At 42.6% G+C, this 14,853-nt stretch overlaps 1 protein-coding gene across 3 annotated transcripts in view; it reads left to right on the forward strand.

Annotated features, from left to right (window-relative positions):
• The first annotated feature begins 663 nt into the window (after positions 1-663).
• The window catches only part of LOC136862965 (trichohyalin-like), a 76,359-nt gene continuing 62,169 nt past the window's right edge, over positions 664-14,853 (forward strand). The window contains exons 1-2 of one of the 3 annotated variants that reach the window (XM_068226226.1): positions 664-758; positions 14,546-14,682. The gene's annotated coding sequence lies outside the window, so the exon portion shown is untranslated. Of the gene's footprint in view, positions 759-796; positions 814-14,545; positions 14,683-14,853 lie in introns of those variants that run through there. The other 2 variants (XM_068226227.1, XM_068226228.1) reach the window with 2 other exon arrangements.

A 14,853-nucleotide genomic window follows, 5' to 3' on the forward strand; every position in this document is an offset into this window, starting at 1 on the left:
AATTTTCTAAATTCACCTTTCAATCATGGGACGATCTTGAACATGCACTCTTCCACTGCTGTTCTAAATGAAGGTCGTCAATAAACATCAATAGGTCATCACTATCAGATACAGTAGTACTTCACTCGAGTACGTCTTGAATTGAGGTCTTGGAATTGTCAGTTTCCTCAGCAAGTGGTTTTGAAATAGGCGACTCTGTCTGAGGGAAGTGGATATAGCGAACCCGTCAGCCTCTGTAAGGTGGCGAGTCGCTAACGCATTTAGTTGTTCTTTTGCAATTCCTGCTACGGCTTCCGAGCGTTTTGGCTAGGCATATGTTAGATGGGCTGTAGGACTTACGAGGACCGCATTCAATTGCGTTTGTTTTATTTATATCGTAAGCTATCTAAGCATAGAAATTTTCCGGGACCGGTGTTTCATTTTACTTCTTTACATATCATTGAAGTACCAAAGAGGACACCGTGTGTGCAGGTCAAATCGTCCTTAAATTTCGTTATCATAATGTCCTTAACACGAATGGATGGTAAAGAGACGGTGAATGCCAAGCGACAATAGTTTGCAGAAGTAGATCACACATAAAAATAAAGACAATGCCAAAGAGGCAGCGCATGCGCTGATATCAACCTTAAGAGACAATCGAATGGAAGTCTCACACGTTTATTAACCAGATTTACAAGCGGGTTACTCATCACAGCGGGACAAGATTAATTAAAAATAAAAATAAACAAATTTCTCCTGCTCGACCAGCTTGAAGTCAGGTATGTAATTTTAGTTCTGCAATCCAGTGACGGTGCGGTGCTTAACAATGTAATAGTGAGTGATTGTCTATAGTGACCTCATCGTTTATGGATTTTACTTTAATGACCACATCGCGTACAACTGTGTTCTGGAATCCACTCCATTCCGTAGGTTCTGTGCGGTCAATCTGACGGAGAATTTTTGTGAAATTACTGTCCACATCGTGTGTTGTGCACGTAGCCCTCGTGAGAATACGAGTCGCAGAGATGACGAATGGAGTTATTGCCACGTTTTCTTCCTTCTGGCTCCAGCAATACAGATTTTGCTCGTTAAACGTAGGTTGGAACGATACTCCTAGTACTTGAGCAATCTGTAGGCAGAAAACACTAGGCTTTGTAGAAGATGTGTACTGTTCGTGAACAAGGAGCTGACCGACACTTCCTGCTGTACTTACGACACGTAATCTGGACGCCTTACATGGGAGGTTCTATTTCGGCGTTAACAGAGTGAGCATTGCGCTTGGTTAGGCGTTCGCCTTAAATGCTCAAGGGTACGGGATCGAACCCCATAGCGACACCATTATCAGTAAACTAACTCACATTTCAAGGAACCCTCTCTTCAGGGCCAAATTCCGACACTTTAACTTCTCTTAAAATGCACAGCTCCTTCCTGGCATTTTCCCCAATTTATTGGGGTCGGCACTTGAATTTAATTTAGCCAAGTTTTACGTCTGGATGCCCATTCTGACGCCAACCCTCTAAGGAAAACTGTATTCATTATGCCGTGTTTCTGTGGTGGTTGATAATGAAGTGTGTTGTGTCTAAAATAAGTAACGTTTATTAAAACGAACACAGTCCCGCCCCACGGTGTAAGGGGCAACGCGTCCGCCTGTCACCCGGTGGCCCCGGGTTCGATTCCCGGCCGGGTCAGGGGTTGTTAATTGTAAATGATTAATTTTCCTGGCCTGGGGACTCACATTCAACACTTCCGCCATTTACAAAATACACATATGGTGCAAGTAGGGGCAAAAGATCTTTCTAGGCCGACGCTCCGAACAAATAGCATTAAAATAAAAAGAACGAACACAAACACCCATTCCTCGAAACGGAGGAATTAATCATAAGCAGAAACCATACGGCAAGGAATTTAACCGAAAGCTCTCTGAACTGAAGACAAGCACGCTGACCATTCAGCCAAGGAGTCAGAATGATTAAATTCTATAGCAATTATAATGTTACCAAGTGCGTTGGCTAGCAGGTACGCGCCGCGTAGGCCGCTTCCTTTCCTTCCCTATTCCATTGTCGCCGAAAACCTATCTGAAATAATGCTACGTTAAACGTCCAGAAGAAAACCTTATAGTTTTTACACACAGCTTACTCCTTTATGGTTTCCGGAGACGCCTAAATGCCCTGCAGGAGTTTTTTACGTGCTGGTAAAAGTACTAGCACGTATTTGAAGAATCTGCAGATACCACCGGACTGATCTAAGATTGAACCTCCCAACTTGGACTCAGAAAGCCAATGGCCACTGCGATATGTAATAATAATAATAATAATAATAATAATAATAATAATAATAATAATAATAATAATAATAATAATAATAATAATAATAATAATAATAATAATAATAATAATAATAATAATAATAATCGCCTCGTTATTCTTCCTGGATTCTTTCTCAATCCGTTGAGGTCGGCAATTGATACGGATGTGGTCCAGTTTTACGTCCGGATGCATTTCCTGACGCAAACCCTACGTGAAGGGATTTTTTCACTATTGCGTATTTCTGTGGTGGTTAGCAGTGTGATGTGTTGTGTATGGATGAAGCTGTGAATCAGGATGGTCACAAACATCCAGGCCCCGAGCTAGAGGAATTAAACAGACGCGGCCGGGAATCGAACCCGTGTCTTTGTAAACCAAAGACCATTACGATGACCATTCAGCTAAGGAGTCGGATAATAATAATAATAATAATAATAATAATAATAATAATAATAATAATAATAATGTTATTGGTTTTACATCCCACTGCCAACTTTTACTGTTTGTGGACATACCGAAATTTCGGAATTTCATTCCGGAGGAGTTCTTTACTACCACCTGAGCCGCTGAGCCTATATCAACTTAAGCATGTTAAATTACATGCCCACTGCGGTATGTGCGATTGAAACAATGTTCATTGAATGATACTTGTACTGAAGCTGTGCCATACGTGCACAAAATCAAATGGAGAGCTCCACGTTTAGGAATATACGGGAGGGAATTAGGGAAGGAGAAGGAGACTCTACTCCCCACCCATGGTCATTCAGAGGGAAATAATGCGCAAGTTCCGGTGGTACTGTTGACAACCTTAAATCTATTTCATTTCTCTCAGGAAGTTGCAAAACAATAGGTAAAAAGAAACAAGCGCATGATATAAGGGTGGAACGGTTACTAAACAAGAAATCTAACCTCACCTTGGTCCATACAACGCCTCCCAAGGCGTCTGCTGTGAGATTGCATTCGGGAGATCGTGGGTTCGAATCCCACCGTCGGCAGTAATGCTGGAGCTGTACCATAATTAAGGCCACGGCCGCTACCTTCCCTGTCCTGGTCTTTTCTCATTCTTCCGTCTTCGATGTGTTTAGTGCGACGTTTAACAAACAGCAAGACGCCCTGCCCAGGACTACAGATATTTTAGTGTCACATAGTTTAGTTTAGTTTAGTTTAGTTTATTGCCTTTCTTATATCTCAGGCTATGAAGCCTGCTATTATGCCAAACCATATTATACAACAGCTTTATACAATTTACAGAATAATGTAATAAAATCATTTTTACATATATTTCAAAAAATCACTAAAATTAATTTACTTAACCTCTATAATTTTGTATCGTTATTGATAATTAAGAGCTAATTATTAAATGTTTACGTTGACTTCACGAGAGCTGCTGGTATTGGAGTGTCGCGTTACCGAGGCTAAGTGAAATACGTTGCAGCCCTCAAACAAGGATGAAAATCCTTTGAAAGCCGGGAATCGAACCCTGGGCCTCTGGGTAAGAGGTAGAGATGGTGCTCCTAGATCATGGGTCTGACTACAATAAGAATATATAGCCCGGCTCCTTGACTGAGTAGTCAGTGTGGTGACATTTCATTCAGTGGGTCACGGGTTCGATTCCCGCCGGGTCGTAGATTTTGACTGTGTATGGTTAATTTTTCTGGTTCTGCATCTGGGTGCTTGTGTTCGTCTTAATACACGTGTCTTCGCACAACACACCACACTGTTAATTAACCACTGCAGAAACACGCGATAGCGAATACATATTCTAATAGAGTTGATGTCAGGAAGGGCACCCGGCCGTGAAACTGCGCCAAGTCTACACGTGCCGACCCTAAGGAAGTGGGGGTATAGTCAGAAAGATTATTATTATTATTATTATTATTATTATTATTATTATTATTATTATTATTATTATTATTATTATTATTATTATTATTAGTGTACGCCTCTGTGGTGTGGTTAGCATGATTAGCTGCCACCCCTGGAGGCCCGGGTTCGATTCACGGTTCTGCCACGAAATTTGAAAAAGTGGCATGAGGGCTGGAACGGGGTCCACTGAGCCTTGGGTGGTCGACTGAGTAGAGGTGGGTTCGATTGCGACCTCAGCCATCCTCGAAGTGGTTTTCCGTGGTTTCCCACATCTCCACCAGGCAAATGCCGGGATGGTACCTAACTTAAGCCACGGCCGCCTCTTTCCCCCTTCCTTGCCTGTCCCTTCCAATCTATCCACCCTTCCACAAGGCCCCTGTTCAGCATAGCAGGTGAGGCCACCTGGGCGAAGTACTGGTCCTCCTCCCTAGTTTCATCCCCCAGGACACTGCCCTTGAGGCGGTAGAGCTGAGTCCGAGGGAAAAGCCGACCCTGGAGGGTAAACGGATTGAGAAAGAAAGAAAGAAGGAAAGAAAGAAAGAAAGAAAGATTCTATTTCTTATTATTATTATATTGGTTTCATTTAACTGTTGATATCGTGATCATAGCCACGGAACCTCCAGTTTTACAAGGAATCGGAATCACAAACTCTTGACTTGTAAAATATAACGTTAGGTACAGCAGTTTTATTACGAAACACTACATAGCTTTCGTTGTGCTTCCCGAAGGAAACGTAAAGCACTGTAAGTTAAGTTAAAAATCAATATCATTTTTATCAACAGTCAGAAACTGTACTAAATTTTTAAAAAATGCTATGACTAAATAATAATATTCTCTAACGTTGTTAGTCGTTAACTCAAAAATGAATCAAGATATCTAGAATAAACGTCACTAAAATAAAGAGGAAAGCTGGAGCTTAAGCTAACTAATTTCTTCGCTCTTCCCTATGAATTTACATACTGTATACACAAGGTCATTAAACCTAAAAACCTCACCTTCGGTTCTCGTCACGTAAATAACAATTTCTGTAACATTTTTCGTTGCTGCTGACGGCGGGTATACCTCCTTAGAGAAGTACTTCAGAAAGATTATATATAGTCAAACATAGGGAGGCACCGAATAACGCTACGTTACGGACGACTTTTCTACATGACAACCTTATTGTTACGTACCTACGGAGAAGAAATTAGCTGTCAGACAGAAATATTCTTCTTCTTCTTCCTGGCCCTTTCTCAATCTACTGCGTTCGGCATTGGATTGGATTTGCCCAGTTTTGTGGCCGGATGCCCTTCCTGCCGCCAAATCTGTGTCGAGGGATACATTCACTATTGCGTGTTCCTCTGGTAGTTAGTAGTGTAGTGCGTTGTGTGTGTGTGAAGAAGAGTGTACTAAGACAAACTAGAGGAATTAACTATACGCGGTAAAATCCTCGGCCTGGCAGGGAATCGAACTCGGGTCCCTCTGAACCGATGACCTGTACGCTGACTATTCAGCCAAAGAGCCTGATGTCAGACGGAATTCTTGATTCCATTTAATTTGATCATGATGATAATATTCGTATCTTTTATTACGTAGAATGTGGCAATGGAAAGAAGTTATTGGCAGTTCATGACTTAAGAGGAGTTTGCTAGTCGAGAGTGAGTTTGGGACCGAGCGATAGCAATCGTGTTCGAGCGGTTTGTCTCATTGCCATGCAACAAACTGCTGCTTCAATGCTTTCATTCCCCACCCTGAAGGGGTGGGGCGGGCCACCTAGAGGGTGTCGCCCTCTCTCTGGCCAGGAGAGATGACGGGGTTGAGAAGATGTGAGGAAAGAGGGAGGTGGGTAATTTGATGTATGGAATTAGGAGGTGTGTGCTGATAGTAGTGAATGATCGGAGATGTGTGCAAGGATTAAATATTTTGAGGAGAGTGCAATGATTGACAAGTTTTAGATGGGAGGGCTAGGATGGAATTGAAGAGTTAGAAGGTGTAATGTTGCGGTTATATTGCATAATGAGGTGGTGAGGAGTCTGAGGAGTTCAAGTTGCAGAGGAGGTTGATAGAAGAAGTTAGGTGGAGGTAGGGGTGGACGGACGGGTTGACAAGGTTGAAATGGAGGACTGGCTGGCCGGGGGCGACGAAAGGGAGTGTTGGAAGTATGGCGAAAAGGTTGGGGTGGGGAACGTGAGGGCTCCACTTTGAAGCGACGTTGAAAGATGTAGGCACCAGTGTTGATAAGTTGTTCCACATCATTGGCGGTGGGAAGGTGAATTCGGACCATAAAAGTAGGCCCGGACGCGTTGTAAATCCTGAACGCCCGACGAGCGGGGATGCCTGCTTCCTGGAGTTCTTGGAGAATTTCCCGTTCTGAGATGGTAGGTTCTACGCCGCGGATGACACAGCTTGACATAGTGTCCAGAGGTGGTGGTTGCGACCGTTGCGAGGATGTTGCGGCGGCTGTTGCGGTGTCGTCTGGTGGTGACACGGCGGGGGAGGCTAGGATGTTGTCGGGAATTTGCTGGGGACGAGGTTGTGCAGAAGTCAGGATAGAAGAGAGGGAGGATACCATTACAGGGGAAGGATGGCATGACGTAACGGTAGTAACAGGAATATGGTGGCGAGTAGTGGCTGACATCGTAGTGGTCGCGGTGGTAGTAGTAGGTGGTGTGTGATGAGGGGGAAAGGAGGGCGATGTTTGTTGTAGCAGAGGCTTGTGGTGAGGCGCGTTGACGACAGGCAATGTGGTGGGATCTGCTGTAAGCTGGGCTAATATAGGCTGGCTGGTAGGCTCCACTAGGTAGTATCGGTCGTGAATAGACACTCCCGTGTCAAGGAGGCGCTTCCAGTCGTCCAACGTAGGTAGATAAAGAAGAACCTGCGATGATGGTGATGAAGTTGAGGCATCCAACATCCGGTGGGCATCGTGGACTGGGTAGCCAGCGGTGCGGAGGGCGTAGCAAATCTCTTCTTCGGATATGGCAGGATTAACATCGGGGATGACACAGGTGCGCATGGTGTGGGAACGGCCGACTTCCAACTCGGTGTCAGGCCTATATGCTTGAGAGTCCGGCGGGGAGCTGAGTTAAAGATGTAGAGCCACCCGGCCGGCAACAAAAATAATGAGGAGAGTCTTCGGAGATTTTGAAACCAGCGCTCCTCGAGAATGCAGAGGTAAGGTCTCCTGCAACAAAAGTGCTACGAGGTTCTTACTGTAAGAAGATCGCTGTTTGGCTCTCACGTACTCGTTCATTTATTATATTCTTTATTATTATTATTATTATTATTATTATTATTATTATTATTATTATTATTATTATTTTCTTCTTCTTAATCTGTTTACCCACCAAGGTTAGTTTTTCTCTCGGACTCAGCGAGGGATCCCACCTCTACCGCCTCAAGGGCAGTGTCATGGAGCGTGAGATATTGGGTCGGGGGATACCACTCGGGAGAATGACCAGTAACTCGCCCAGGCGGCCTCACCTGCTATGCTGAACAGGGGCCTTGGTGGGGCATGGGAAGATTGGAAGGGATAGACAAGGAAGAGGGAAGGAAGCGGCCGTGGCCTTAAGTTAGGTACCATCCCGGCATTTGCCTGGTGGAGAAGTGGGAAACCACGGAAAACCACTTCGAGGATGGCTGAGGTGGGAATCGAACCCACCGCTACTCAGTTGACCTCCCGAGGCTGAGTAGACCCCGTCCCAGCCCTCGTACCACTTTTCAAATTTCGAACCTGGGCCTCCGGAGGTGGCAGCTAGTCACACTAACCACTACACCACAGGGGCGGACTTCTTTATTTTCGATTGAGCAAAATACACTCTAAAAGACTGCAAGTTAATAAAACAGATTTAGATTGAAATTTGACATGTAAGACGATGCTTTTCTGTTAGAAAAGAAACCAACTTGCGAAACTGTACAAAACGTATCTTAATCGCCCCCCCCCCCCCCCAAATCTTACTGTGCCTCTGTACAATTAGTTTGTAATAATTTGCACCTCATAACCTACAATCAGATGTCAAAAATACGAATCAACAGTTTTTATGTAAAATGTCCTAAATTTTCTCACGGTAAAACTCAGAGTCACCAAAAGATGTTTTTACTTGAAGTGGCAAATAATTAGGACGTTTTTGCATTAATAATATGTAATATATATGTAATATATAATAATACTCAGCATACCGCCGGGCTGAGTGGCTCAGACGGTTGAGGCGCTGGCCTTTTGACATGAACTTGACAGGTTCGATCCTGGCTTAGCCCGGTAGTATTTGAAGGTGCTCAAATACGCCAGCCTCGTGTCGGTAGATTTACTGACATATAAAAGAGATCCTGCGGGACTAAATTTCGACGCTTCGGCGTCTCCAAAAACCTAAATTAGTTACGGGGACGTAAAGCCATTATTATTATTATTATTATTATTATTATTATTATTATTATTACTATCTATCAGCGTATTGGTCTTCCCGTCAGAGAGTTCCGGGTTCAATTGCCGGCTAGATCGGGTATTTTAATCACGTATGGTTAATTCTTATGAACCGAACGGAGTGGCCGGGCGTGTTGATGCGCTACGGCTATGTAGCCAAGCTCTGCAATGGGGAGACGCGTGCATTCGAACTCCACCGTCGGCTGACCTGCAAATGGTTTTCTGTGGTTTTCCATTTCACTCCCAGGCAAACACCGGGACAGTTTCCTATTCATGGGCCACAGCCCATTGCTTTCACCTCCTTATCCAGTTTCATTCACCTTTGTGCCTTTGGTGACGAGGCCTAGTAATTACAGTATCCTATGTCTTCTGGTGTGGGCTAGAATACTTTTGTTACTTTCGCTGATCTAGCTCAGTCTCATCCTTGGCTTTGACAAAATGAAATTGACCAAGGCATTGGTGAGATAAATTGGAGGAAAAGGTAGTTGTATAAGATACCTGGAATGGACTAGAGTGGTCCTGAGGAGATATCACAGCAGCATAATTACTATGATTCGAGCGCACTTGAGAAAAGGATGGAACACTGAAATTGAGGTTAGGACTAGCATTAGACTGTAATGTTATAGGCACAGGAACAATAGCGGCATTAACCGCTTGGTTAGGGCTTATACAACCTAAAGGGACACTTGGTACGGATGGCACTTGGATAGGAGAATAGTTTTGCACTATCTCATTAGAAACAGGTTGTGCAGCAACCAGACACTGAGAAACGGTAGTTACAAATAGCAGGTACCATTGGCTGGCATGCCAACATGTGCAGAAGACACATTGTATGCATAATTTACAGGCACAGAAGCACTCGAAAAGAGAGCAGAAGAAGAAACCTGGGAAACGTTACTCATATTAGAGTCGTACACTCGAGTAATAGGACTACTAGAAGGATTGGACATCTAGGGAATATAACTAGATGTAGCAATATTACCTACGTGTGAAAAGTCAGGACGATATTCCTGAATAACATCATTAGCATTTGTGATCACAGCAGATGCTTGAGAGGCTGTAGAAATAGAAACTAGAGTAGCATATTCTCTTCTATTAGGAACAACTGGAGATTCAATCAATATGTATTTACAGTCACTTTCACAAGATTCTGAAGAGGTACGGACTTGAACATCAGATATCGAATTTGACAATTCATGCCTTTCATGTAAACTTACAATTTTATCAAATAATTCGGAAAATGATGTCAACAATGATTCGCACTCCTGTCGCTCATTTTCCGGCAAATTAAGGGACAACAAATTCCGGATACGATCCTTGTACCGGTAATGCAGCATTTGACCTTTAACCCGCATTAATTTACTTTCTGAGGGCTCAGAAGCATGAAAAACAATATCACAGCATTAAACTCAGGCGATTTATCCTTACACACGGCCAAAGACTAGCTCGATTCATTTCCGGTTAACTCAGGAACAGTCACCGTCAAGTTAGGCGAAGAAACTAATAAACTCATATCGACCCTAAGAGTCATGGCGGGATTTACGTTACGAATACGGAGTTCGTAGCGTAATTCCTCCTTTCTCAAATGAGAAGGAGTAAGAACGGCTCGAGACATCATGAAAGGAAGGAACTAAAATAGAAGACAATAATTTCAAAGAGGTGCATTTACAATCTTACATACTTTTAAGGTTAGTTTGGGTCAGTTACCATCTACTAAACCTTCTTTCACAAAAGCACGGTCCTGGCTACCAATGTAACCATTTTAGGCTTTACTACACAAATAAAATAAAAATAAAAATAATAATAGCATCGTTATGTGATTTGTAAATGTAAACCTACAACCTGTTTTCCAGTCTTTGACCAGGTCAGGGATGTAATGAATGAATCAGATATAGGCTGTTAGTACGATGGGGTTGCCACTCCCAAAGTGATATATTAAAGACTGATAGATGCTATGAAATGAGAATGGAGAGTGTTGCTAGAATGAAAGATGACAGGGAAAACCGGAGTACCCGGAGAAAAACCTGTCCCGCCTCCGCCTTGTCCAGCACAAATCTCACATAGAGGCACCGGGATTTGAACCACGGTATCCAGCGGTGAGAGGCCGACGCGCTGCCGTCTGAGCCACGGAGGCTTTATGTGTTTTAAACACATTAACAGCAAAACTTAAGGTTAAACAAAACATTGCAACACAAAACGTAAACAACAGGTTAGGGAACATGACAACTGCAACATGGATGTGGAAAGCGGCATGGAAACCTGAGAGGTAATAGAACGTAGCCTTTTGCGAAGAAAGAAAACGCAGAGGATAATTGCCGTTGGATTGCACACATTTATTTCAAGAAAAGGGAAACAAAGAAAAACTCATAATAGAAAGAACAAATCAAAAACTCAAAAAGATATTTACAAAGGTAAATTTAAGTGTTAACCGCGCCTGCAGACATGCGCAATGCATAAAAGGAATTTAATCACAGGTTTGAATGGAAGTAAATTATCCAACGATACATGACGATTAAAATGAGCGCTAATCCCAATCTACACAAGGTAGAAATAAGACCAAACACAGAGGTAGAGAAAACTTGCATCACTACCTAAAACACTTCAGGTAATGAGCATAGAGTTTAAGTATTTATGTAAGGTGACACAGAAATACCGGGAGGCAAACCCGAGGGATAAGTTAATTACATTATTAGTTACAAGGTTTAAAAATGCCTCCGAAACAAAAGGTACAAGATCTTAGCTGAAAAGCTAAGTCATTTCGACAAATTTAGCGGTGAACTTGAGTCTCGAGGGTAAACTCCTGCGCAAGAAAAATAAATTATTGCATTTAAATGAAGTTAAAAACCGAAATAAACGTAGAAACAGTGCTTACCCTGAGACCAGGTATCCCATGACGGGAGCGAATGAGGAGCACGTCCGCTCTCTAAGATGGTCAGATGACCAAAGACAGATCTTACCTCGCTCCCAACGAAGGAGAAACAGGAAATGGTGCTATCACCAAAGAGAACCAATGAGAATTTAGAATTTAACCTCGACTTTCACATTCACCAATTACATAAACTCTTATTTTCTCCAACCAAAAGTCTCTTCTTTCTTGCTGACAAATGTTCGAGAAAAGTCTTCGTTTACGCAACAGGAAACGCGCTTCTAGAACTGCGCGTGTAGGTACACGCCGTTTCACAAATTTTCACAAAAAACGAAAATATTAAAATTCCAGATAAATGATAATTTTGATATAACACATAAATAAGAGTTTCTAAAACAGAATTCTTCCAAGTCCAAAGGTCCAAACAGAACAAAATCTTATACAACAAAAAATTAACAAAATCAATGAAGAAATTTCAATCGTTTCCCTCTGCTGTCTTAATACTGGCACAATAATAATAATAATAATAATAATAATAATAATAATAATAATAATAATAATAATAATAATAATAATAATAATAATAATAATAATAATAATAATAATAAGGCCCGCCTCTGTGATGTAGTGGTTAGCGTGATCAGCTGCCACCCCAGGAGGCCCGGGTTCGATTCCCGGCTCTGTCACGAAATTTGAAAAGTGGTACGAGGGCTGGAACGGGATCCACTCAGCCTCGGGAGGTTAACTTAATAAAGGGAGTTCGATTACCGCCTCAGCCATCCTCGAAGTGGTTTTCCGTGGTTTCCCACTTCTCCTCCAGGCAAATGCCGGGATGATTCCTAACTGAAGGCCACGGCCGATTCCTTCCCTCTTCCTTGTATATCCCTTCCAATCTTCACATCCCTCTACAAGGCCCCTGTTCAGAATAGCAGTTGAGGAAAAAGGAACAAATGAAAAGAAGCTACCGTATTATCACCAAAGCACAATGCACTAGCATGGCAATCATGTTAAGACTGAAAGCTTTGTAGTAAATCTACGATATGTGGGGACGGTCACAATGTTGCTTGCTCCACAGACGAAGTTGACCGAAACCAGCCGAGAGAGGACTAGCGAGCTATGAGCCCAAGAAAACTCGCGCACATAGTAGTAGGTGGTTTTATGATACTAGCTTGAGGTATTTTATTCTACATAGGCTATGTGACAGATCCGCTGATACACTCATATTCAATAAATTTAACTGATGATCAACATTAGCATTAATGTGCCTGATCTCACTCGTACTGGCTACTACAACCTCACTCTTTGTTGATTACCTAATCTCCCCGAACCTCGTGGCCCATTGAGGGCTATAGTCTGCCAAAATGGCTGATCCTCAGTCAGGTGACCTGTAGATGTTTGAGATGTACATGGTCAGCGTACCTACTTCCTCCGCCTATTACTTTTCTTTCCTGACAGAGTCCGCTGTCTCTCATACCAGACTGCTCTTCAGCTGAGTGAAGGCCGTTTCAGCTTTGAGTAAAAAAAAAAAATACTTGGATGAGCCAGGGATCAAGCCGATTGCCTCGGAAATAAGAGGCAGACCAACCACTCTTGCGCGATATGTCTGACAATTAACACAATACTGCTCGTAATTCGGCCGATAGGAGGACTTCTAAAAATCTCCGAGCAACGGTACTTCTTATTCAGTTCCTTTCTTTACGCCACTATTACAAATATAGCACATATTTTTTACAGTTTGTTTATTTCGCACCGACACAGATACTGTAGGTCTTATGGCGACGATAGGACAGGAAAGGACTAAGAGTGGGAAGGAAGCGGCCATGGTCTTCATTAATGAATAGCCCCAGCATTTACTTGGTGTGAAAATGGGAAACCACGCAAAACCATCTTCAGGGCTGCCGGCAGTGGGGCTCGAACCCACTATCTCCCGGATGCAAGCTCACAGCTGCGCGCCCCTAACCGCACAGTCCGTGTTTCTACTTTGTAGATAGATTTTCTGTAGACGCAGGTCTTTATGACCAGGTATGTAAGAGCGAGTTTTCATTCACATTTCACGCACATTTCAACATACTTTGGCTAGACTTCTGATTATTCTTCCTGGATTTTTTCCAATCTATTGGGGTCGGCACCTGATATGGATCTGGCTCAGTTTTTCGACCGGAATTCCTTCCTGACGCCAACCCTACATGAAGGGATATATTCACTGTATTGTGTTTCTGTGGTGGTTGATAGTGTGGTCTGTTGTGTATAGGGTTGCCATAAGGTTCAGGATGACATTCAGGACACCAACATCGACGAGTTCCAAACATAGGTGCCGACTTCACGGGAGCACTTGCCCCCATGCATATAGTGGTAAGCGGACGCAATAGTGTTCTTGATATTTGATATATTCATCCTTGCACCCGTGCTCAAGACCAAAAGTTGGCGCCTACGGTTCCAACGAGTGTACTTGGGTAATTCCATGTGAACTGTCCCGTCAATTACCCAAAGGCACAATTGTTATATGTTGTTAATGTTAAAAATCAAATAGAGAAATAATAAGAAATCATACTTAAAGTAAAATACCTACTTTACAGACCACTCCAAAATTATATAATATTCAATGTTATTTGCATAGATTTTTAAGTAACAGATGGGACATTACCTTTCAAAAGCATTTGAGCAAAATTTTAAATAATTTTCTCTGATTTTTTAAATTTAGGTCATTTTGGGATTTTAAAAATTCAGTCAGGACGTCGGGACACATGCTCAAATTCAGGACAATCCCGCTTTTTCAGGACGTATTACAGCCCTAGTTGTGTATATATGAAGATAAATGTATTAAGACAATCACAACCAACCAGTCCCGAAACTAGAGGAATTGACAATACGCATATGGTATCGAACCCGGGGCCTTCTCAACCGAAGATCAGTACTCTAACCATTCAACCATGGAGCCGGAGGTTCTTTTGCTCGACTATTTCTCTGTATTGTTGAGACAATCTTACCAATCCTACCTACACTTCCCTAATAGTGAAGTATCATCCACACCATTCACGTTTCAATGAATCGAAGGATTCACCTCATCGTGGTTCAGACTACATTTATATTATTAAGTTATTTTATGTCTAAGTTAACTTTACGATGTTGCAGTGCTGGTTATGTGAAGGTGTTCCAGAGTCGACACAGAAGACTTACCCAACCGTTCCTCAGCGCGAGTACTGTTTCCAGAACCTGTGGTTTCCCGAGCTACTGGTTTAGCAGAAGATAGAACCCATCTTTAAGTCTCAGTTAGTATACTCTAAAGTAATATACTATTTTCTCAAATATATCAGAGTAGGGGGCATGATTATTCTTTTCTTCTTCTTCCTGGCCGTTTCACAATTTATTAGAGTCGCCAATTGATGTGGATTTGTCTTAGTTTAACGGCCTGATGCCCTTGCTGACGCCAACCCTCTTAG

This window comes from Anabrus simplex, chromosome 2, assembly GCF_040414725.1.
Source record: "Anabrus simplex isolate iqAnaSimp1 chromosome 2, ASM4041472v1, whole genome shotgun sequence".
Lineage (NCBI taxonomy): Eukaryota > Metazoa > Arthropoda > Insecta > Orthoptera > Tettigoniidae > Anabrus > Anabrus simplex.